Here is a 25,611-nt window from a genome sequence, read left to right as displayed (position 1 = left end):
CCGAGGCTCTTTATTTATTTGTTTAAAAGACTCCTCTGAATTATTGATCTTTTAGCAGTTGCTGCTGCCCTTCTGTGCCATGAAGGCGATCTCTTCCCCCCTTGTTTCAAGGCCCCCCTCCCTCTTCTCCCCTCTCTCGAGCGTCTCTCTAGTATCCTTGTTCTCTGAGCTCCTTTACTCTCCCTGGATGAGTCAGTGCAATGGCATTTGTTCAAATCCAGTCTTATTATGCCATCTCCCTGCCTCTTAAGTTCTATACCATGTGGATTCGCAAACGTCAAGCTTGCCTCCCGGCCCCGCCCCGCCCCGCCCCGCGGAGCCTCCCACTTGGCGGAGGAGGAGAAAGAGGAGGGCAGTATCACCCTCTCCATTAAATCCGACCTAGCCAAGCCTAGGCAGACGGCACCGAAGCCGTTCTCCCGCTCGTTCGCCGTTGCCGCGAAGGTACAGCCCGGCCAGGGCGTCCGAGTGCTTCGACTAGACCTTCCTCTGTCACCCCCCCCCGTCCCGCTTCTAGGTTTAGTCTGTTCCATTGTCGCAGGTCGCCGTTGCCAAAGATGGTCATTTGCGTTGCACTACGCGAGCGCGGGTTTCCTTGGTTAGAATGACGCGTTCGCGAGAGGGATTCCCTGCTCGCCTGCTGCAACAGCTCGAACTTCGCTTGGGCGAGGGGAGCGCAAAAGGGGGCGACGGCGAAAAGCGGACACTCGGTCTCCTGTTTATTGTTGTCGTTATTCATGGATCTTCCGGAGGCTGCTCGTGTTATGCGCAGAATGCGAGGGCCGGTTTTACATGGCGATCCAGGAAGGGGAGGCCGGAGGACTAGGGGAGGCCGCGGCCCCGTCCGCAGCGTCGGGCCGAGGGAGCGTATTCACTCCCAGGGCTGGCTTTGTGTGACTGATTCGGCGGGGATGGAAGGACGGTGGCTTTTGCAGGTCCCGTCGCACAGGTAGCATCTAGGAGTGTCGGCGAAGGGAGGAAGAGGGAGGTTTACACGTAGCCTGGCCGACGCTGCGTCCCGCGTCGATTTGCATTCCCGCCCCCATCTGCTTTTCTATTCTTGCTAGCCATAAAACGTTAATTAACCATATCCGATGCTTCTGCTGTAGTGTGATCATCTGACCTCGTAATTAACTTCCCGAGTTGATGCCTCGTCTATTTTAAGAGCGTGCCAGATTCTCATCCAGGCTCGCGGGTCATTCACGTATCGAACACGCATTCCTGTCACCCTTGGGAAGAAGCCCTCGCCCCAGGCATCCCGACAGCCCCGCCATTCGTTCTTTTCGTGTAGCCTTTTTCTCGAGGCTGTCCTGGGTCTTCACGCTATAGATGGAGGGACAGAAATCGCCCCCTTGCAAAGGAACCCGGAAGAATTCCGTGTCTGTTTGTTCACAAGTCTAAATTCCCAGCACGCTGAATAATAATGAATAATTCTGCTAACGTTAGAGACGCTTAGACCGCAATCCTACTAGGCGGACTTACATAGTCGCAGGGAAATCAGGGGGCCCTACTTCGGGGAATAAACATATTTAGGATTGCACCGTATCAGCTGCAATCCTAAAGCGGCATTTCCTGGGCAGCAGGCGTAGGATTAGGCTGCAACCCTATTTACTTACCTGGGAAGAAGTCCCATCGAACCCAGTAGGCCTTACTACTGAGTCAACAGCACAGGATCGGGCTGCAAGAGCCCAAGAAAACAACGCCCCGGACAATAACAACAGGCAGGTGCAAGAGGCGTGTGGAAGGGGTAGGAGGAACGGTAATAACATGACCCGCCTTCGCCTCCGGCCTGATTGCAGCCGCCTTTCGCCAGCCCTGAGCACGGAGCTACAGAGCTGGTTTGCAGTAGCCACTGCCAAAGCCTCCTCAAGCGGCGCAAACCATTGCAGGAGGAGAAAAAGCGGGGCCAAGGCGTCGAGGGGGCTACTTTCGCGGTGCGGCCGACACCAGCCCGCCGTAACAGTATACCGGGCCGCTCCTGCCCCGCGCGGCTGCTAGGCCGGTGCCAGCATTGGCTCCAGCGAGAAAGACACACGCTGTTCCCTCTCCCGTCGGGGCAAGCGCCCCGCCCCTTCCAGTAATGCCCAGCCTCGCCTGTGGGAGGAGCGGCTGGCGGCTGATCTGTGCTGCTTTGCACGCACGGACGGCGTTCCTTGCTGGGCTCGGGTGTCTTCCAGTAAAGTTACGTGGCTGCTGGCTAGCCCCCAGAGATCAAGGAGTTCCTGTGGAATCTGGGACGGCCGTTGATGCAACCGTGCAACCCGTTGCGTTAGCAGCGCCCGCCGCGGAGCCAGAGGGCGTAGCGGTGGTGTGGTGACGGGGGCAGCGCCGGGGAGACGAGCGGGCAGGAAATGCAACGAGGGGGCAAAGATCAGTCAAGGCCTGGACGGGGAGGGGGGAAGCGAGGAGGAGGAAGAAAGGCGGCGGAGGAGGAGGAGGGGGCGGCGGGAGATGGAATTTCCTACTGAGCGTTACGTCTGCCCGGAGATTTTGTTTTTGAAAAAGCCGCTCAAGGAAATTAGGTGCAAAACTGCTGCCGTTGTATATATGGAAATTGAGTTTTCATTACTAAAGGTCTTCTCAACAGAGCTTCAGGCTAGTTAGGAGGAAACGTGAGAGAGAGAGAGAGAGAGAGTAGCACACTGACCGACAAGTTGTGCAAGAACCTGATGAATCCTGAAATCCCTGTATTTCCTAAAATAACGGACCTCCTGTTATTCTCTAAAGGTACTTCCATGGTGACAAGTGTCAGAGGTGAAGGCTATTAGAAGCAAACACGTGAAAAGCATCTCTTCACCTTTGTTGTTGTTGTTCAGTCGTGTCCGACTCTTCGTGACCCCATGGACCATAGCACGCCAGGCCTTCCTGTCCTGCGCTCTCTCCTGGAGCGTGCTCAAGTTCATATTCATTGCATCCGTGATGCTATCTAGCCATCTCATCCTCTGCCGTCCCCTTCTCCTTTTGCCTTCAGTCTTTCCCAGCATCAGGGTCTTTTCCAGGGAGTTTTCTCTTCGCATTAGGTGGCCAAAATATTGGAGCTTCAGCTTCAGTATCTGTCCTTCCAATGTGCAGTCAGGGTTGATTTCCTTTAGGATGGACTGATTTGACCTCCTTGCAGTCCAGGGGACTCGCAAGAGTCTTCTCCAGCACCACAGTTCAAAAGCATCAATTCTTCGGCGCTCAGCCTTCCTTATAGTCCAGCTCTCACAGCCATACATTACTACTGGGAAAACCATAGCTTTGATTAGACGGACCTTTGTCGGCAAGGTGATGTCTCTGCTTCCTACTATGCTGTCTAGGTTTGCCATAGCTTTCCTCCCAAGGAGCAAGCGTCTTTTAATTTCATGGCTACAGTCACCGTCTGCGGTGATCTTGGAGCCCAAGAAAGTAAAATCTGTCACTGCTTCCATTTCTTCCCCATTTCTTCCCCTTCCTCTTCACCTTAGACCAGATTTATTCAACTTTCCTTGATCATGTGGGCTCTAGTCGACAAAAGCTTGTGCTGCAATCAGTGTGAGGCTTTAAGGTGTCACAGCAAGGTGCATGTGTGTATTTCGAAGAATATAACATTGATTGGATTGACGGGTTTTCCTCACTATGCCCAATGGTACAAGCCATTGAACAAAATGAACTTGGAAACGGAGTGTAAAGAGCAGGAAATATCCAGGACGAAGATTGTAACAGACTCCACCCTTCAGTGATAATTGATTCCATATATGGTATCATGTGCTGGATTTCTCAAAGGGACCCATTGTTCCACATCAGTGTGTTTATGGCATCTAAGCCTAATGCTTGCTGAGTCAGTAAATGTGCTTAGGAGATGACATCAGTGCACCATTGCCACATAAGAAAAGATGTAAGGGTTACTTTACACAGCAGTTATGTTTGCTACTGCAGCACACTGTTGTGCTTGTTGCAGTAAATGTGTAAAGGGCGAAAGGGAGACAAGCAATTTCATATACTTGGTGGGCATCTACAAGGGAGCTGTGGTCAATCACGGCATGACTTTAGAGATGCAATTATTACATTCTTATCCCACTTGCCTTCCAAGGAGCTCAGGGTGTGTGCATGATCTCCTCCCCATTTTTTCCTCACAACAACCTTTTGAGGTAGGCTAGACTAAGAGACAGTGAGCAGCTCAGGGCTTCATGGCTAACTTGAGTCTCCCATGACCTAGTCTGATACTGTAACCATGACACAACCCTGGCTCTCCAAAATTTGCTAGCTAACAAGGTTAGCTACACAAGCAGTTTATCTGTAAGGTTGTTGTTGTTCAGTCGTTAAGTCATGTCCGACTCTTCGTGACCCCATGGACCATAGCACGCCAGGCCTTCCTGTCCTGCGCTCTCTCCCGGAGTGTGCTCAAATTCATATTCATTGCATCGGTGATGCTATCTAGCCATCTCATCCTCTGCTGTCCCCTTCTCCTTTTGCCTTCAATCTTTCCCAGCATCAGGGTCTTTTCCAGTGACTTTTCGCATTAGGTGGCCAAAATATTGGAGCTTCAGCTTCAGGATCTGTCCTTCCAATGAGCACTCAGGGTTGATTTCCTTTAGGATTGACTGACTTGACCTCTTTGCAGTCCAGGGGACTCGTAAGAGTCTTCTCCAGCACCACAGTTCGAAAGCATCAATTCTTTGGCGCTCAGCCTTCCTTATAGTCCAGCTCTCACAGCCATACATTACTACTGGGAAAACCATAGCTTTGATTATACGGACCTTTGTCAGCAAGGTGATGTCTCTGCTTCTTACTATGCTGTCTAGGTTTGCCATAGCTTTCCTCCTAAGGAGCAAGCGTCTTTTAATTTCATGGCTACAGTCACCGTCTGCGGTGATCTTGGAGCCCAAGAAAGTAAAATCCGTCACTGCTTCCATTTCATCCCATTCTGTATGCCAGGAAGTGATGGGGCCAGATGCCATGATCTTCGTTTTTTTAATGTTGAGTTTCAAACCAGCTTTTGCCAGGGACTTTGGTATTGGACTTCAGAATCTAGACTTGTGGGGAACAGAGGACACTCTCTTATACTGACCTGGTACACACAATCAAAACAAGCCACTGTGGCTTAAACAAGAGCTGCTTGCAGAGATAGTGCCTTCTCCCTTATCAACCTGCCCCATCACTGAGGACATCAGATGGATGCTCCAGGTGGTTCCACATGGACATATGGCCCAATTAGAATCCATATGGAGAAGAGCCTTCAGTGTGGCGGCTCCCTTTCTGTTGAACTTCCTGCCTCTGGAGGTCAGGCAGGCACCAACATTGTGTTGTTTTCGGTGCCTTCTGAAAACATCTTTATTTTAAGAAGTCTTCCTTGATTGACCAGCCATGGTTTTTATTAGTATTTTGTGTGGGTTTTTTTTTTTAATGTTTAATATTGTATTTTATTATTTTTATCTTTTATTGGTCACTGCTCTGGAATTTGTTTAGACATTGAGCATGTTGTAAATAAAATAAAACCTAATTGTCACAAAGTGTGAAGTGGCATTAATGCACATTTTTAAAGTAAAGTACACAAGATGTAGGGTACAAGCCATCCAAAGTAGAGCTCTTCTAAGACCCATTGATTTCTGTTGGAGTTCTTTAAACGTGATCAGTGAGCTGGGTCATGCCCATAATCGCTACTGTTCTCTTGATTTCATTGTCACTGATGTGCTGGATACTCCTTTCTGGCAAAGTTCTACAGTTAGTGAATATGTGGGGTTCACTGACTGCATTACTACAAAGCATAGTGATGGTTAGTTTGCTATACGGTGATAACATCCCCACAGCCTTTGTGTGAAGCAGGCCCAAATTATGGAGACTTCAAAACAAGCTCATGGAAAGTGTAGGGATAATGGAAGCGGTAGGACTACATGCCTACAATGATTATTAACAATTTTGTAGCACTTTTGATTTACAGTGTGGTCTTTCATTAATCATCACAGCAACCTTGCAAAGCAGGTCGTTCTCATTCCCATTTTATATATGAGGAATGCAGGATGGGAGAAAGTAGCTTAGGAATATAGGAGGCTGCCTTATACTGTTAAACCATTGGTCTGTCTAGCCCAGTATTGTTGACACTGACTGGCAGCGGCTGTCCAGCCCTACCTGGAGATGTCGGGATTGAACTTGGAACCTTTGGCATGTAAAATATGTGCTCTGCCATTGAGCTACAGCCCCTCCCACTTGGCTGTGGCTTGCCCAGTTGAATTCTTGAGTGGGCACTGGGCAGGTTTTGCATATGGCAGAACAAGGTTAGGAGTGAAGTACAGTTTAGGCTTGTCAGGGTTTAATTTGAATTGTTCTAGTTTTCCCATCATGGAAGTCTGGGAAAACTGTTGGATTGGAGGCTGTGTGTTACAGACAAGGCTGTAACTCAGTGGTAGAACACATGCTTTGCATGCAAGAGGTTCTAGGTTCAATCCTTGGCATCTTCAGGTAGTGCTGAAAAAGTCTCATGTCTAAACCCTGGAGAGCTGCTGCCAGTCAGTGTAGCCCAGGGGTAGGCAGACTTCAGGCCTGTGGAATTTATTTTGTTTTACTGGAATTCCACAATCCACCAGAGCCCGGTGCAAAAGACATACACTTAGAATTTAAAATTTCTGAGCCCATTTTGAGTACTGTCACTCAAAGCCCTTCTACACAAAAATCTGCCCTGGTTACCCCAAGCTTTCTTCATTACAGTGGTGTAATATGGCGGTGGGAGAGTCATGTTGCTGTTGCTGAAGAATTGGGAGTTAGCAATCTTTGCCGATATCTATTGCAGATCACCCAGAGAGCTACTGGTAGATCCTGATCTACCTTCTGCCCACCCCTGGTGGAGACAATACTGTACAAGATAGATCAATGGCCAGACTTGGCATAAGGCATCTTCCTATATATGGCTTGTGTGGTTTCAGACTTCCTGCTCTATTGCATCCCAGTGTGTTTTTCTTAACGAGCCTAGCTTTGCAGATATTTAGTTAGAAGGTGGTTGCCTGTGGAACTGAGCATGGCTCTACTTTTCCTAGCCTCAAGTGGAAGACAGAACTTTCACCTGCACTCACCCCAAGATGTCTTGTGTTGAATGCATAGCTTGGGTTCTCCCTTCTGCTGTCATTTTGAGGTGGAAGGAAGGAAGGAAGGAAGGAAGGGAGCAAGCAGTATGCCACTCAGATGCTAGCTCTGAAGCAGTTGCTCTGTGTTCCAAGCAAGCAGCCATTCCATGCCTAGAAGCCCACTTCTCTACCTGTTTACTTAGATTAAGTCCCACTGAGTTATTTATGGTGCAATCCTATTCAGATAGGCAGCCGCCTCTGAACTCGGACGTGACCGCCTATCCAAAGCAGGGCAGGAGAAGCACAGAGGGGATCGTTCCTTCCGTGCTTCTTCTGCCCTGCATTTTCGGCTAGACAGCCGATTGCAGCTGTTTAGCCGCAGGAGGGCAGAGTCGGGGAGGAGGCTGCTGTACAACACATTGGATGTGTCATACAGGCATTCCTGCCCTCCCCACCCCAGAATGCCCTCCAGGAATGCCCCTTTTTGGCTGCTCCACGCTCCTCTTGCGAACGCGGAACACAGGGCTGTCAGCGCGTAAGTGGGGGGAGGTCGGTTCTCCGGAAACCACATATCCTATGGTTGTCTAGCAGCCATAGGATTGCTCCCTCCAAGATGTAATTTAATTGATTTAAACATTTTTGCCCTGGAAGGCAGCCAAGAAATACTTTAATTTAAAAAAAAAATCACACCTTTCCTCAATGAGCTCAAAATGAGGCAAAATGATGTAGAATTTTCAAACAATGTATAAAAACAAAAACTACAAATACACTAAAGCTACAAATACACACACCTGGGAATAAGCCCCATTGAACATGACTTCTAAGTAAACATGTATAGCATTGCTCTGTAAACAGAAAAGAATTTTAAAAGTAAAAACAGCTGTACTAATAATTTACCTAGGCAGTTTAAAACTACATCACCCAAAAGCTTTCCTAAAAAGAAAGGTTTTAACCTTCCTGATCCTATGGAAGGCCATTAGAGAGAAGGCAAGACACAGCTCCTTTGGGAGGGAGTTTCAAAGCCTGGGCACATCCAGGCACACTCATGGAACAGTAGAATAGTAGGGCTGGAAGGGACCTACAAGACCATCAAGTCCAACCCCCAACTAAGTTCATGGGGACTTGTTCACATGCAAGCATACACCTGATTACAACCTACAATGGTGAATGGTGACCTCCTGATAGTGGCTGTCATGTGTTAAATAGGAATGGAGAAAGTGCATAGAATAGTGATAAGTACCTAAGTGCCCGTGGCCCAAAATGGAACCCCACAGCTGGCCCCTAGTTGCCAAACCAGAAATGAAAAAGGAGTAGCAGCTGCAGAAATGAGATTCACGATCAGCCACTTTGGAAGGACAGTGATTGGCTCCATAGCTCACCGTTATACCTTCTTAAAGTAGTCGTTCAGTAAAACCAGGGGCATAGAAAATTGTTTTCAGTTGCTGCAGTGAGAGCCAGTGTGGTGTAGTGGTTAAAGCATTGGACTGGGGCTTGGGAGATCTGGGTTCTTCTAGTCCCCACTCATCCATGAAGCTCACTGGGTGACTTTGGGCCAGTCACTGACTCTCAACCTAACCTACCTCACAGGGTTGTTGTGAAGATAAAATGGAGAGGAAGAGGACCATGTAATTCACACCCTGGGTTCCACGCAAGAGCAAAAAAAGGTGGGATATAAATGTAATAATAAATAAATATCTGCGGTAGCACTACTCCTTGCCCAGAAATCTCCAAAGCCCAAACCATTTCTGAAGCAATGCAAGCAGTTTTTCATCTTGATAGGTGTTATTAAAAGCCAGGATTAAGTAGAGTTTTATTGATATATTGTCTATATCATTTGAAGAGTCTGTAAACCACCCAGGCCTACAGCACAAGTTCACTTAAATAAATAACTAATAAGTTGTTTGCATGGGATTCTGTAAGCTTAGAATCTGATGGATTAAATTAGTTCCTGTTTTATAGGGAGAGGATTTGGGGATGGGAACCTGGGAATGGGAATTCAATGCTGTTGTCTCTCTTTGGGCAAGTCACAGAGTCCTCTATGCCTGGGGTTACCCTTCTGCAAGATTAATGTATCTATATCGCCACATGGAGGTGGAGTGCCACTTAATTAATTTTTTAAAGAGCTCTGAGCAAAGGGACCTATTAGAGCACAAAGCTGTGTTGTTAATTACACGCCTCTCATCTTAAGTATTTTAATAAACTCTCTTTCACAGCAACAATTACAAGGTTCCTCTCAATAGACACCAGCTATTTGTTAGAGTTGGCAAATACAGGTCACTTCAGCATGTGGTCTGAATAGGAACCTGAAAAATCAGCATTTCCCTTTGCAGTTTGGATAGTAAATATAGAAACACTTGTGACCCTATTATCTTGAGATGTGACTAAATCCCACAGCTTCCTGCATGTGACATGGTGTGCATTGAGTACATGCGTTTCTGCTGAGGAGGAATGTTTTCCTAACAGGTTATAAAAAAACTGGCTGTTGAAGTCTTCAGAATGTTACAATCTATGAAAACTGGGAATGGAGATGGGCCGGGGATGGGGTATGGAGAGAGAGAGAGAGAGAATGTTTGTATGCATATTGCATACCTTTTAACAATTGTGTGTGAATTCGGGAGCATACTCAACCGCACTCAGGGTGCTGCTTCCAGATGGAGGGCTCCTAGCGCTACCAGTCAAAAAATATTGGACAGCTATTTCATATAAGTGAAAGACGCCAACATTTGGACCCCTGAAAAATTCCGTGAATGAGGAAGGGTGATTGTACAATAAAAACCTCATCTGGAAGCACCCTTAATCTTTGATTAGATTAGGAATGGCCGATACAATATGGCTGCTATTGGAATCAGTGTTCCTGCAGCAAGTTCTTTAATGTATTTGGGCCTTCCCCAACATGGTGTCTTCCAGGTATGTTGGAATACAGCTCCCATCACCTCACCCATCACCCTGGCTGGGGATGATGGGAGTTGTAGTCAACAAATCCAGAAGGAACCGGGTTGGTATAGAAATTGGGTGGGCTGCGGCTCAGTGGTACAGCACATGTTTTGCATGCAGAAGGTTCCAGGTTCAATCCCTGGCTACTCCAGGTAAGACTAGGGAAGAATCCTGTCTAAAACCATGGACAGCTGCTGCCAGTCAGTGTCGACAATACTGGGCTAGATGGACCAATAGTCTGACTCCATATAAGATAGTGTCATATGTTCCTAAATACATCCCGCAATTCTAGTGCCTGCGCACCACTCAGATGCTTATAATAATTTAAAGCCACAATACAATATAAAACTATATGGCTGGTAAGAAATACAGTGAAAACAGAGGCAAAAAAAAAATACAGAGGCAAAAATGTGCTGAAATAGAAATCTCTTCACCAACTGCCCCCAGCCATATCTGACTGGTTAAACATTTTTTGCTGATAGGTTAAAAAAATTTCCTGTTCCAGTAAACATTTGTCTTGCCAGGCAGATGGTTTTTATATGGTAGATTCTCTTTTTAGAACATTTTTATTCTGCCAGGAGCATTGCTATTTTTCTGCTCTTGTTTTATTTCTTTTATGGAATCATTTTGTTTTTAATTATTGCAAGCCGCCTTGAGCAATGCAAATGCACTGGAAGGGCAGAGTATGTTTCCTGAAGAAATAAATAAGTCAATAAATATCCCTTTGGCAACCAACACGCAATCCAGGCCTAAGCTCTTTTACAGTGAAACGCTATGCATGTTTACTCAGAAGTGAGCCCCACTGTGTTCTAAATGGGGACTTCCATAGTTTAACTATGCGCTGCCGCTGTGTGAAGAAGTACTTCCTTTTATCTGTCCTGAATCTCCCACCAATCAGCTTCACGGGATTACCCCAGGTTCTAGTATTATGAGAAATAGAGAAAAAGGTCTCCCTATCCACATTCTCCATACCATGCATAATTTTGTAGACCTCTATCATGTCTCCCCTTGGCCTCCTTTTTTCCAAGCTAAACAATCCCAGCTGTTGTAACCTTTCCTCATAAGGGAGTTGGTCCAGCCCCTTGATCATTTTAGTTGCCCATTTCTGCATTTTTTCCAACTCTACAGTATCTTTTTTTTTAGGTGCAGTGACCACAACTGTACACATTATTCTAAGTGTGGCTGCACCATAGATTTGTATGAGGGCAGTATGATATTGGCAGTTTTATTCTCAATTCCTTTCCTAATTATGCCTAACATGGGGTTTGCTTTTTTCACAGCAGCTGCACACTGGGTTGACATTTTCATTGAGCTGTCCACCACAACCCCAAGATCTCTTTCCTGGTCAGTCACCGCGAGCTCAGATCCCATCAGCTTATGCTTGAAGATGGGATTTCCCCCCCTACGTGCATCACTTTGTATTTGCTTACATTGAACTGCATTTGCCATTTTGATGCCCATTCTCCCAGTTTGGAGAGATCTGTTATTTTAGCACCTGAGGCAGACAAGGCAGAAAAAAAACACAATAATGAATGAAATTACTATTTGTTCCCCTTCCATGACAGCCCAAATCAGCTGTTTGAGGTGGCTGTCTCACTCTGCCTAATGATAGGGCAGCCTTCTGTTGGAGGAGGAGGGATGAGTCATCTTCCCAGGGCTGTGATAGGTTTCACATTCCTGCAATATTTTTGCACTAGGAGACCATGAACAATTCTCCATCCGTTTCCCTAAGGAAAGAAAGAATTGGCCAGGAATGGCTGGCCAGAACATTATCAATGTGACCTCGGAAACATTCCTGCCTTTCATGTGCTTCAGTTTTCCAAAACAACATGGTTTGATTTCCCCAGAATGTAATCAAATAGTGGGGAAGGAGTGCACGGCAGCACATTGTTGTCCTGGGCCTGACTGACCTGTAAGCGATTATCTACTGAATTTCCCCCATGGTGGGAAACAAAGCCATTGATTGTCTTGTGATAAAGGACCATCCGACATGTTCTGTCTGGTGGATAATTTTTAAATTTGACTGGGACGGGAAACAAAACAGAACCATCCATATGCAGTCACATTAGCACAGAGCAGTCCTAGCTTGTTATCCTAAGACAATGGGTTATTTTCCTAAGACAATGGTTTTCAAATTTTATTCATAGGAAACCCTGGGATTTCTTGGAAGCTTCTCAGAGGTTCCTCAGTGAGTTTAGTAATGTATAAGCAGGGCCCTGCAACAACATTTCACATGTAATCAGACGGGGAGCCTTCAAAGCTCCATATTCTCAAAGCTGACCAGATTGAGTGAATGGGTGGGTGCTGGCTGGCGGAAGAGTGAGTGAACATGTGAACGTGTCTTCCTCTGGCTTCCTTTTCTAGCCACTCCACTCCATTCCATTCCCCCTCCCACCTGGTTTTCAGATTTTTCTTCTTCTCAGTGCCCAGTCAATATTCCACAAGCACTGAGCATGCTCAGTCTTCATTTGGCCGTTTCAAGGGGTCTTGCAGCGGAGGCTGGTGGCTCTGATGTCAGTGGGGTGGTGAATTGGCCCCAGGTTTCATTCAGAACCAGTCAGAACTCTAAAGAAAGTATCCAAGCACCTTGGATAGCTCCTTTAGAGTTCTGACTGAAATCCAGAGCCAATTTACCGCCCCACTGACACTGGAGCCACCAGCCTCCACTGTGATCCCCCCCCCCCCCAATAGATTTTTTCCCTAAAGACTTGTTCTATACTTCTGCACACCTCAGAGTTATCCCACAGACTGTGTGCAGTGGGGTGGGCAGAACACAATCCTTAATCTGTCTTGAGTGCCCAACAGAAGATACAAATACTCAAGACTGGCACACAAACACACATGAAGCCTAGAGAGGGAGATCCTACAGATTATGGCAACCCTCTTTCCCCAACCTTCAAGTCTATGCTGGTGCTGAAATGGGTACCTGGGAGCCACAGCTGGCAGAGACTAAGGGCCAACTAAAAGTTCTTTAAATTCATATTTCAAGAAATGATTCGTATTGTGAGTGTGAGACTTCAGGGGCGGCGGGGGCAGGGAGAGGATTTAACTTCAGCGTTGACTTCAGCGTAAGCATGCTTGGCCCCGATTTGAATTGGAACCACAGTGCTCCAGGAAGGGAGATTTAAGTTCCCCCGCCATTTTCGTCCTGATATTCCACCCACACCCCAGGGGGGCAGTGTTAAAAATAAAGAAAGAATATCAATAGCAGGGGTATTGAATGTCTTTCAGCCCAAGGGCTGAATCCAGTTGTGGAGAAGCTGTCGGGGCTGCATTCCAGTGGTGGGCATAGGCCAAAGGCAAGATGGGGCGGTGCTAAAGGTGAAGGGTACCAAAAGTACCAACATGGTTTAGCTTAAGGCCCTTCCTGCTAGTGACTAAACCTTAGGTGAAGCATTTCAATCTTTTAGAAGGGAGGCGGGACTCACAGAAGCCCAGAAACCACCAAACGTGTGAGGGACAAGGTGGGGCCAGGGGAAGGGGGCACTGCCATCTGGGGAATCCAAGAAGGCCAGACTTGGCACACAGGCCTGAGGTCCTGGCTATAGCTTGTAAATTAAGCAACACTCTTCCAGCAATCTGCCAGTAGCATCTACATTCAGAAGGATCGCCTCCTCCCATATATACCTGCCCGGATCCTAAGATGGCCTTCTGTGGTCCTTCTCCTGGAGCCCCTGCCAAAGGCAGTGAGGTGGGTAGCGACAAAGAAGAGGGCCTTTTCTGTTGTGGCACCCTGGTTGTGGAATGAGCTTTCCAAAGAGGTTCACCTGGCATCTACATTGTGCTCTTTTTGGCACCAGGTGAAGACCTTATTTTCTCAGGCATTTTAGTCTTTCAGCTTCTGTTTTAAATCCGTTAGGATGCAATCCTATACATTCTACACAGAAAAAAGTCCTGCAATTCCCAGCATCCCTCCAGCCAGGTATGCTGGCTGTGACATGCTGGGAACTGTAGGACATTTTTTTCTGTCTAAACATGCATAGGATTGCTCCCTTGCTGTTTTTTAAATCTTTGCACTGCTGCTAAGTTCTATTTGGGGAACATTTTTATTTTATACTGTAGTTTTCAACTTTTAAATTGTATTTTGTCATGTTGTATTTTATGGTTTTAATTGTGAACCTCCCAGAGAACTTTGGCTGTTGGACGGTATAGAAATGTAATAAATAAACAAATTCAATGGAAAGGGGCATTTTAGAGAAATGTTTTTTGAACAAAGCAATTACTGAATAACAAAAGTTAGATACCTTTTGATATTCGGTCCTTCTTTTCAGGAGCTTTGCTGTTTTACAGACGTAAATGCATGGGCATCTAGTAAGAGCAGCTATATATATATAATGGATATGAGGTTCTAGTCTTGTTAGCTAGTTGAACAAACGTTCTGCAGACAACCTTGCCTGGTGCCAGCTTTGTAGCAACTGGCTGGTTAGAAAAAGTGTGCTCCAGTGTATAGAGCAGCAATTCTCAGAAGCATTAGGATGCTGCTAGACGGGGGCTGGCAAGTGCATCCTATAGACCTTGCATCCACAAGCCACATAGGCAGACACTTTGCCAAACCCCATGCTAATCATTGCTACTCCCAAAGGGTGTTGCAGTCCAAATCAGTGCTAGACAGCACTGACCCACGTTAGTTAGTATCTCTTCCTTCTGTAAGCACTGTCATCACCAGTGGATGATGGTGTTAGATACAGCCATGCTAGGTGTCATGAGTAGGTTTGCCTGGATAACCTTGGTATCTCCCTGCCCTCTCCCAGGCAGTGTCTTCACTGAGCAAGGAGCTAGAATCCCAGCATATGGAATACTATACAGTATATCAGCATTTCCCAACATGACACTTCCCCGGATGTGTTAGACTACAGCATCCACCATCCCCAGTTGTAGTCTAACACACCTGGGAAAGTGCCATGTTGGGGAAGGCTAGTACACTGCATGATGGGAGTTGTAGTCCAACACATCTGGAGGGCACCAGGTTGTATACTGCATGCCCTATGCCTTATCCCAAAATATCATCCATCAGGTATCCATGAATCTGCCCTCCATTTTACACAATATTAGGGTCTCTCCTATTGGGACATTAATGTGTGTTGTGGTCTCCTATCATTTTTCTTTTGTCTGTTTTCCCCTGAGCTGAAGACTTGAGTGGACAATAACAATAATCAATTGTTTAAAATGGCCTTTCCTCTTATAATTGCTGTGTGTACTCTGTTTAATTTCATTTGAAACACAATGTTTAACTGCTTCGGCTATCCCTGCAAATTCCAGGATATAAGCCAAGAAGAACTATTCATTCTGTTGAATGTCAGTCACAGATGTTTATATTAGTTGACTGTAAATAACTAGAAAATCACACTATTTGGGAGGGAGCGCTGCAGATATGGTATTTCAGTGTATTTTGCATATATTTCCCCCACCCCACCCTCAGCTTCCTTAAAAGGGGACTGGGAAATGGAGTTACGGTGACATTGGAGCCTCAAGCAGAAACGTGCACACTAAGAGTAAAATCCAACCTAAGTCCTACTTAGAGTAGACCCATTGAAGGGAATAGGACTTAAGTTAGTAATGACCAACTTAAATCCCACTCATTTCACTAGGTCTACTCTAAGTAGGACTTAAGTCAGATTTTACCTCAAGGTCCATTGTAATATCTCAATGCTCAGAATCAGCCTTCCCCAAACTGGCGAGCTCCAGATGTTTTAGACTTCAATTCTCATCAGCCTTAGCCAGCATGGCCAATTGTCAGGAATGCTGGGTGTTGTAGTCCCAAAGATCTGGAGGGTGCTAGGTTAGGGAATGCTGCTCGAGAGGTATCATGTGGAGGGGCCATAGCTCAGTGTGACAGAGCACGTGCTTTGCATGCAGAAGGTCCCAGGTTCGATCCCCGGCTTCTCCAGGTATGGTGAGGAAAGAATCCTGCCTGAAACCCTGGAGACCTGCTGCCAGTCAGTGCTGACAAAACTGGGCTAGATGGACCAAAGGTCTGACTCAGTACAAGGCAGCTTCCTATGTTCCTATGTTTTTATATCTTACCTGGTCCCCTTAAAAATAGGTGTGTAGGTGAAACTCTGATTCAAGTGTAGCACTGTATCTACATTAACCTACGTGTGTTAAGCAGCACCAGTTATGAACAGTCCAGCTGTGTTTTTCTGTACAGAATACAGATGAGAAATGTTAAAACCAGACCCCAGGCCCCTTAACAAGAATTCTAATGTCTTGGGTAAAATGAAAATAAAAGATAGTCATCTAGGGGAACAAATACATTTGGAATTCACAAATGGAAATATAGCAGTATTGCTACTTTAGAGATTATTAAAATGGGCTATTAAGATGGGATGTGTATGTTTCTTAGTCTTCCCCTAGAGAATCCAGTTAGCACTTAGCACGTTCCTCTAACAGTTAGAGTCTAACTGCTGTGCAAATTGAGAAAAGTTTAAATTCCAGTGATCAAACCCATTAGGCTGTCCTCTTCAAGCTGTAGTATTATTTTCCCCCTAAGTTTGCTGTGGAAGAAAGCGAGGTCGTTTTCTTGTTGATTTCTGTTTTGGGAGATCACCTCAGAAATTATCCCAGCTCATTTCTGGAAGGCTGGTAAGAAACAGCACATCAAGCTGAAACCTTTTAGCACCTGATGAGCCAGGCATTCGTGAGCAGAAATCCTGCTGATACTGTTTGCTTGGGAAATGCTTTGTTTTCCAGGCCATTGAGGAATTAAAAAAAAAAAAAGCCCCAGTCCAAAATTAGATGACCTGTTTCATGTAGTGCCTATCTTTAGGGGAGGTGTGGTTAGGGCGATAAAAATAGACCATTTGCTGCAACCCATTTGTGTTATATTTAGGCAGTGGGGGAAAGGACTGCTCTAATGGGCACAGTGAAACAGTGACGTTTTCCCTTTGGCCTGTAGATCAAAGAAACAAGAGCCGAGTGTGCATCATCTGTCCTAGTGGAAAGAGAATTTCCCAGTATGTAAAAGGAATTGATCCACAGTGCTCACAGGGTGCTTGGAAGAAGTAAAAGTAACCTCCTCTGCAAATTATTCTTGCTTTGGTTTTATCTCCTGTCTTCAGGTGTCAGTTCCATTTTTGAGCTGAATAAAAAGCTGCCACAGTTAGAAGGAGATTGCCAATTTACTCTTGGAGGATCTCTACACCAGCCTAAAATCCTACATTTAAAACGGGGCTGGATCACAACGGGCTCCTTTTACACATGCTTCCTTTCCCCCCTCTCCTTCTCCCCCTTTCCCCACCCCCCTTATCTGAGTCTTCCATATGTTTCATTGATCTAGCTCCTCTTCTTGGGGCTTTTCCTTTTTCATGGAGGGAACTCAAGCAGAACAGAAGCAGGGTAATTTGATACCTCATTATCTCCAATCTATTTTAAAATGGAATAAAGATCACTGAGTGCGGGAGATGCCCTGGAGGTTCACGGCATCATCTAAAGGGCCCACAAACTTCTGTGAATCCTCAATCTCAGTAGAGGGATAAAAGCTCTGTGTGAAGAAGCCCTTGGACTGGGGCTAGTGCATCAGTGGGTTGTTACCAATGTTAGTCTAACTTAAGCCCCATTCATTTCAGTGGGTCTACTCAAAGTAGGACTAACATGGGACATAACCCAATGTTTCAAAATCCCTCTTAGAATTGGACAGGGTTTTTAATGGAGGGTTCTAGCGCAGGGGTGGGGAATGTGTGGCCCTCCAGATGTTGGTTTGCAAGTCCCATCAGTCCAGCAACATCTGGAGGGTCACATATTCCCCACTCCTGTCTTAGCACCAGAAAATTGATGTCAGGGTTGGAACTGAGCCCATAGAGCCCCAAAGCAGCTCTGATTCTGAGGAAGAGCTACAACCCGTGGGAGAGGAGCCCGATCGTCTCTCAGAGGTGCAGCTGCAGGGAGAGGCCCCCCTGCTTGCATTCCTAAGAGAGATGGTGACCCTGGTAGCGAAAGAGCGGGAGATTGGTTGTTGCTAGACGCAAGGCACTGGCACAGGGAGAGGTGTGAGGTGGAGGGCGCCGAGAAGAGGTGCTCAGCCTGCTTGGCGCTATGGCAATGGCTGCGCCCTGATGCCCCACGGGTAAGGGGGGAGCCTCCCCTCCTAGCCCATAAGTTTCAGAGCTTTCCCACTCTTCTCCTCAAAACAGGGACCAACTGCGTAGATGGAGCTTAGGTTACCCTGTTAGGATACTCTTTGCAGTTCCTTGCTGAGTCGCTGCCAATTAGCATCTGAAAGAGTCATAGAATCATAGAATAGTAGGGTTGGAAGGGGCCTACAAGGCCATCGAGTCCAACCCCCTGCTCAATGCAGGAATCCAAGTCAGAGCATCCCTGACAGATGGCTGTCCAGCCTCTATTCCTTTACATTAAGGAATGTAAATTATGTAATAATTACATTATTCCTTTACATTATTTACTGTCCAACCTTTATTCCTTTACATTAAGTTGTAAAGGAATAAAGCCTTGGAGAGAATCCCTTTTGTCTGCGTCTTGTTTGGGCTACTGGAGGGGACTTTAAGAGGCAGCTAGGGCGCTCCTGACAATTACCATGGTGATTTTGGCATTGTAGGTAAAATAAAATTCCTCCCAATGGAAGAATATGATGCTGCACAGTGATAGCCCAGTGTGTGTGTGTGACAAACAGATTGATAGAGAGAGAGCGCACATCATTTGGTTTCCGTGCTGAAGGCTGGGGTGCTTCCAGATGAGGCTTTTACATAAGAAGAGCCCTGCTGGATCAGACCAAAGGTCCATCCAGTCCAGCTCTGTTCACACAGTAGCCAACCAACTACCTCTGGGAAGCCCACAAAGAGGACATGAGTGCAACAGCACCTTCCCACCCATGGTCCCAGCAACTGATGTACATAGGCATACTGCCTCTGATACTGGAGGTAGCATATAGGCATCAGGACTAATAGTCATTGATAGCCTTCTCCTCCATGAACTTGTCTAATCCCCCTTTAAAGCCATCCATATTGGTGGCCATCATGACATCTTGTGGTAGCAAATTCCATAGTTTAACTGTGTACGTAGTTTAACTCTGCTTTTATTGCCCTGCCTCATTGATGGAACTTTATGGGGGTCCAAGCAATGCTGTCTGCGACCTTCCAGTATTTTCCATCACTTCTTCCATCTTTTTTCTTACCTTGGAAAATCTGTTAAGTAAGAAAAGATGGAATGGCTCCAGAGTGCCTTCTGATTGTTTGCACTAGGACCCCTCTGTTTGGAAGCACCCCTGGTCACAAATTGAATGCCACTAAGTTATGGACAAACCAGTGCCAGGCAAATAGGGTACAGCTCTGCAGAGACATGGAGGTAGACTAGCTCTCCCATCTACATTGTGCTTCTGTTCTGCAAATGGCAGCTTTCAACTGGGAAATGGATGTTCAGAGCTATGTACCACTCAAAGCATTTCTAATGTTATGGGATAGTCCCTTGGTTCTGCTGTTGCAGCAAAATTGTGGCTTCCTATCATTTCTCTCCCCCCCCCCCCCGGGGATATACACACACCATCATGTGCTATTCTCAGGAGACGCACAGGACCGTGTAGCAGTCAGAGCCTTTCTTAAGAAAAGGTGGCATCTGTGGAATGAAGCACCATTTACCAGCTAAGTCCAGTGTGCCAGTAATGTCTCTTGGAGAGAGAGATCCTAGCCACCGTTATTCAAGCTTTGGTAACATTCAGTTTAGGCTGTTGTGATTTGTTGTAAATTGGGTTGCCTTTGAAGTTGACTCGAAAATGTTAACTAATACAAAATGTAGCTGCTTAACTATTGATTGGCATTAGCTGGGCAGAAGATAGCTTGCCAATTTTAAAATGACTTCACTGGCTGACGGCCCATTTCAGAGCACCATTTGAACCTGCTGGCTTTAGCCTTTAACACCCTACATGGATTGGGACATCTGCACCTGCCCAACTCTTGCAACTTTCTGCTGAGGACCTTCAACAGGTGCCCTTGCTCTCAGAATGGGGGTGGGTAGACACTGGGGATGGGGCCTTTTTAGTTATGACGTCCCATCTCTGGAATGCTCTCCCTGGGGAAGTCTGGCGTCTCGTTTTTTGCCTTTTCATCTTTTACACTTCTAGTTCTGCTTGTTAATATTGCTGAAATGTTATTGCTCTGCTGTTTTGCTGTCAGTTCTATGCTTTCTGTTGTTTTTATTAATTGCTTTCACTTTTGTAATGCCACTCTGGGAACTCTTTGGAGCTGAAGGGCGGAATATTACATGTGTGGAATGCATTGTAAAAGGTATTAAAAGGCTGATTCTTATCCTATGTAATGTTTGCTGGATGGTTGTTGTTTATCATTAGTAAGATCTCAAGTGGCTTAGTCACAATTGTACGCCATCCTGTATAGCAAACACACATGTATTTATATAAGCAGGTGTATGCATTCATCATATGTGACAGTGCATGCCTTCCCCTTAGGAATGCACTACTTTAAAGAGTAGTGCATTCTACTTTAGACTACTTTAAAGAGTCTGTTGTTTGAAGGGCTGTCAGAGGATTCAATTCGAAGGTGCCCTCTATTTGAAGGGCAGTCCAGTCCAAGTCCAGTTTAAAGATAAAGAATCATAAGAAGGGAGAACAGGGGCCTTGAAGTTGCCCATCAACAGATAGCAGCTGGAGAGCTGACTGAGCAGGCACATAGGTCACCTGTTGAAAGTCTTCTCCTCTATGGTAATTATTTCTAAGTGTGCTTCTATACATATAAACCTAAATACATATAATTTAGCACTAGAGATGTCGGAGAAATCCATTTGTAGGGTGGAGTTTGACGGGGTTTCCTAGGTTCAGCCCCTGGACTTCATTTCAGTTCCTGCTGCAGTGCCCAAATCAATCTGCAGCAAGTTGGGCCAGTTTGGGCATTTTGGGCATTCCTCCCCACAGGTTCCACATTTTGTGCAAATTTTAGAGCAATTTGCACAAATTCGGCTGTAATTTGTTCAAGTTGCTCAGAAATTTGCACAAATTGTGGAACCGGTGGTGGTGGTGTGGAGAAATGTGCAAAAAAAGTTCCCAGAATTTGAGGAAAAGCCTGCAGTTCTGCTCACAAACACAAATCAAGTCGTACATGCTGCGGAACTCTGTTGAGTCAAAAAAGAGCCAGGTTCCCCAGTGACAGACATCCCTAGTTAACACATGCATATTTTATGCAATTCTGTCTCTACTTTTAGCCTCTTTTTTTGGCAATGCTTTTCCTCTTCTTTGGCAATGCGCGAGTGGCCACCCTACCTTCCCTACATAGAAAATGTGTATCTGTAGAGAAATTACCATTCAAAGAGCAGTCCTTAGGCTGTGTCAGTGGGATGAACTCTCTTGTTACTACCTTGCCGGTTGGCACGTGAGCAAAAATTGATGCTAGAAATGCTGGTGACTACCAAGAAATGTGTTAACCAGGTTTTCAAAAGAGCAATGGTGTAGTGGAACCAAGGCTCACAGGGACGTGGTGTCAGCATTTTTCATTAGCAAGGACATGCATGTCATCTGCCACCTCTTTCAGAACTTCCTGTTCCCACTAAGGATGGCAGAGAATTCCGCCACGGATCTCGGTAAGGCTGAATGCCAGTGCATTCGGCCCCCCGAAATCTGTGGCGGAACGGCCTGCCACCCCCCCGCCCCCCTGCGGATCCCCCCCGGGATGAGACTTACCTGGGGCGGATCTTCCGGGCAGCGGCAGCTCCGGCGGCAGCTTCGGCGGCGGCGGCTGGTCTTCCGACTGGCTGCCACCGCTGCCATTTGCAATTGGTTTTTTTTTACCCACATGTGATAGGCTACGTAAGTTTTTACGTAGCCTAAAAAGTCTGGGTTAAAAAAAAAAAGGCATACGCAAATGGCGGTGGCTATGGCCGCCGCCATTTGCGTATGCGTTTTTTTTTGCAACTGGGTAAAAAAAAAAAGCATACGCAAATGGCGGCAGCTATGGCCACCGCCATTTGCGTTCCTTATTTTGGGCCGTCTTAGTCTACGTAAATATTTACGTAGACTAAGACGGTGAAAATAAGGGGAATGCAATAGCGTCCGCTATGCTATTTGCATTCCCCTTATTTTCGCCGTCTTAGTCTACGTAAATATTTACGCAGATTAAGACGGCAAAAATAAGGAACGCAAATGGCAGCGGCCGTAGCCGCTGCCATTTGTGTATGCGGTTTTGTGTTTTTTTTACCCAGAGCCCTCCGCGGCCGGAAATCCGGCTGCGGACAGCTCTGGCCTGGCTGGGCCTAGCCGGTTGCTCCGCGGAGCTGCCGCGGAACACAGCTGGCGGCGGAGGATTCCGGGGGGGAGGAACGAAGCGCCTCCCCCCCGTCAAAGATTCCAGGGGGAAGGACGGAACGCCTCCCCCCCACCATCAACATAATCCGCAAAAGGTAAGTGACTTTTGTACATCCCTAGTTCCCACGGAGCACTTAGCTGCAATCCCCATAGTAGCGGGGGGAGGATGTTTCCAGCAACAATATATTCTTCCCTGTTATATAATCCAAAGCATTTGGGGGTGGGCTGGTCTTGAATGGGCAGTTAAGATCCCATAGCTTTATAAAAGACCTGCTTCTGGTAGAGATGAAAACTGCTAGAACTGGTTTGGTGATATAAATCAACACAGCTGCCTGCATTTTTGGACTCTCCTTGGGGGTGTAGCTATGGGGACTGTCATGAAGAACACCTGCAATTCAAAATTTGCCACTACAAAAGAGCACTCAAAAGTGAAGGCCCTTTCTGAACCTGGCAGCCCCTGCTCCCTCACACACACACACAGCTGGTATGGCTTTAGGGAGTGACTCTATGATCACTTACACTGGTACCACCCTTGAAAAATTCCATTGGGTTCAGCTGCTTTTGAAGTAAGAGCAGAACTGGGCTTTCCCAGTGACTGATGCTCCCTTGCTCACATGTACACACACAACACGCAGCAGCCAGGTAATCCCATGAGAAAATAATCAGCTGCATGTAACATCTGAGATCTGGTGGTGATAAAGTCTCTTTGTAATAAATTACTTGGCCAAAGTCATTCTAAACAAGCCCAACTCACAGTGCCCCAGACAGAGCTGCCTGCATTGAGCAATAAAACCATCTGTTTCCATACACACAAAAACCACACAAAAAGCAAGAGATAACATGCGTGCTTGCTACGTCCAGTCTTGCCTGAGCATTAAACAAGTTAAGACCGACCTACGTTCCAGGGCAAGGGAGGAACATGACAGGCAAATGAGAGAAATTTTGGTGCTGCGTGTTCCAGGGTAGTTTGCAGAATGGAGCAAATAACTAAAGTAACACCATCACTTTAATGAATCCCCATTCTTACGTACTGAGGTCTTCAGGTCATTGATGGGCCAGGCTCTTTTTAAACTTGAGCAAAGTCACAGAGCTGGTCATGCCAACAGAAGCTAAACTCCCATGCTCTCCGATGACAATGATACCTTCCAGGGTGGCAATGTGTCAGCACCAGATTACTGTGCAATGATGCAATCTTACAATGCACAAAGACAATGAAGGAAATCCCTGACCTGGTTTGAACTTCACAGAGTTCCATTTCTGCACATGTTTTTAAAAATTTATTATTTATTTATCGTAAAATTTGATAGACTTCCACCTTCATCCTGAAAAGGGATTTAAGGGCGGTAGACAAAAAAACCCAAACAATCAAATATTCAGTGCAATAAAAACAGCATAAAAACCTGAATATCAATACAGTAAAACTCAGTGACATAAAAACCCTTTCAACTAGCTAAAAAAGACAATGTTAAAATTAAAATTTAAGGATGCAAGTAAGAGTGAAGTACAGAAGTCTTGCTTTTTTATTATGGGCCTTATTTTTCAGAAACATTACAAAGTTTTTAATCTTAGGACTTTTTTTAGGTTTTTATTAAGTGATGAAGAATCATCTCTGACATGGTGTTAACTGGAAACTCCAAAATCTGGTATCCCCTCCAAATCTATGCCAAAGTTTTGTGCCAGTTTGTGCTACAAAGTTTTATGCCTTCACCCACAAGCGTGTACTGACACATTAAACGTGGGTTGTAGTTAACACACACAGCCCTACACCTCTGCACAGAACCACTGTAAAGGTAAAACCAGAAATGGCCAATTAGTTCAGCACACCGAGAGAGACTTGCTGAAAACATATTGTGAGCCAGAGGGCCATACCTAATTTGCACAGCTTATTTACAGACTCCCAACATAATTCGCACAAACTTGGTGGACTCCACACTGCTGGTGGACATATGGCAACACTTCTGCGATGCCATTTGTGCAATTTCATGTGACAAACAAAATGTTGCAGCTTTTGGGGTGGAATCCGTTGTTCTATTTACACCAAAGGTTCAGCAATTAACATTTCTCTTGTAAATGTATGAACAGGTGGAGATATAAATAGACAAAGCAAGTCTGGGTGTGTTAGAATGATGGCATATCTGTCTTCAGCTGAGACTTCCAAACAAGCTGGGTGATCATTGGTGTCCCAATAATGGCTAAGCCCAAATGAGAAAACCTCAAGCAATCTCAAAGGCACAGGTTCATATTAGAAATGAGTAAATTTGACATAACAAGGGTTTTTTGTTTTTGTTATATTTACTTTCTTTAGTGCTCACTGCCATCATATTTTGAGATCCCAGAGCTATTGGAGCTCAAGACCTGCAGCCTAATCCAGTAGGCTGGTAGGACTCCCAAATTCCCAAACATAAATGTTCACACACAAACACACATCCTCTTTGTCAATGTAAATATTTATGCCAGAGCACAGGTTTACTTTTATTATATCACATTTTAGTCCTGCTTTCCTTCCAAAGAGCTGATAGCAGCAAACAAGGTCTGCCCACCCCACCCCCTGGCCATCGTACTCTCTCAAAAACCATGTGAGGTAGGCTACCAAGTGATCTTAATGGCTGAGACGGGGTTTGAACCTGAGTCTCGCTGGTCCTAGTCTGACACTCTAACCACTACACTTCATTGGTTCAACTATATTAGCTGAAAGATTGGAATAAGGAAGAGTCAACAATGAACCATTTTCTCTAGGGCCTGGAGAGTGGTGGAGAATTAATGCATCTTCAGGTTGGGAAAACTTTAAGGCATTATGTGGTTGGTTCATTTTCAAAAGATCTAGTAATGTGTGCTCACTCCAGGGGAACCTGGTGGTGGGTGGCTATCCTAGAAAGTATTGTTGTTATCCAAGTGTAGCCCAGTGGTATATTTTTCTTTAAGAATTCTGAGTGGGAATATTCCTGCACATGCTCAGTAAAGGGGTGAGCTGGAGAGTGGCCACCATTTTAGGCAGTTACCAAAATGCAGTTTGGAAGAAGCTTGCTTTCTCTTCTCTGTAAGGCCCTGAACCCTTGAGAATTTTTTTTAAGAGTCTTTTTTTGTTCTTCAAATACTATGAGTGCCTTGTTTATTTATGTTCTTTCATACTGTACAAAGGGCTGTCTACATTGTTCCTGTGTTGCTGGATCCTGATCCATTTTTGAGAAGATTGCTGCGGAGCTGGAGTGAACTGAGTACAGGCTGTTTTCTTTCCTTGGCCAGCAGAAAAATCAAGCTTTGGGAAAAATCAAGCTTTCTGTGCTCTGTTTTGTTTTTGGTGATAAATGTATTGTTATGCATGTAAAATTATTACATGTGCATTATTATTGTTTTTAATTAAATTAAAATGATATCTGTTAATTGTCCCTCTACAAGGCCTTTGCT

The 25,611-nt window shown here is 45.7% G+C and overlaps 1 long non-coding RNA gene across 1 annotated transcript; it reads left to right on the top strand.

Moving 5' to 3' along the window:
* The first annotated feature begins 321 nt into the window (after positions 1-321).
* On the top strand, positions 322-25,597 carry LOC146359981 (uncharacterized). The gene is made up of 3 exons (XR_014786903.1): positions 322-444; positions 8,604-8,680; positions 25,345-25,597. It is a non-coding gene; the product is annotated as an uncharacterized LOC146359981 (long non-coding RNA).
* The last annotated feature ends 14 nt before the right edge of the window (positions 25,598-25,611 follow it).

The sequence above is a fragment of the Heloderma suspectum genome, chromosome 1 (assembly GCF_057233095.1).
Source record: "Heloderma suspectum isolate Gila_16-S chromosome 1, 16-S_ref, whole genome shotgun sequence".
Classification (NCBI taxonomy): Eukaryota; Metazoa; Chordata; class Lepidosauria; order Squamata; family Helodermatidae; genus Heloderma; species Heloderma suspectum.
This window is presented reverse-complemented; position numbering and strand designations above follow the sequence as displayed.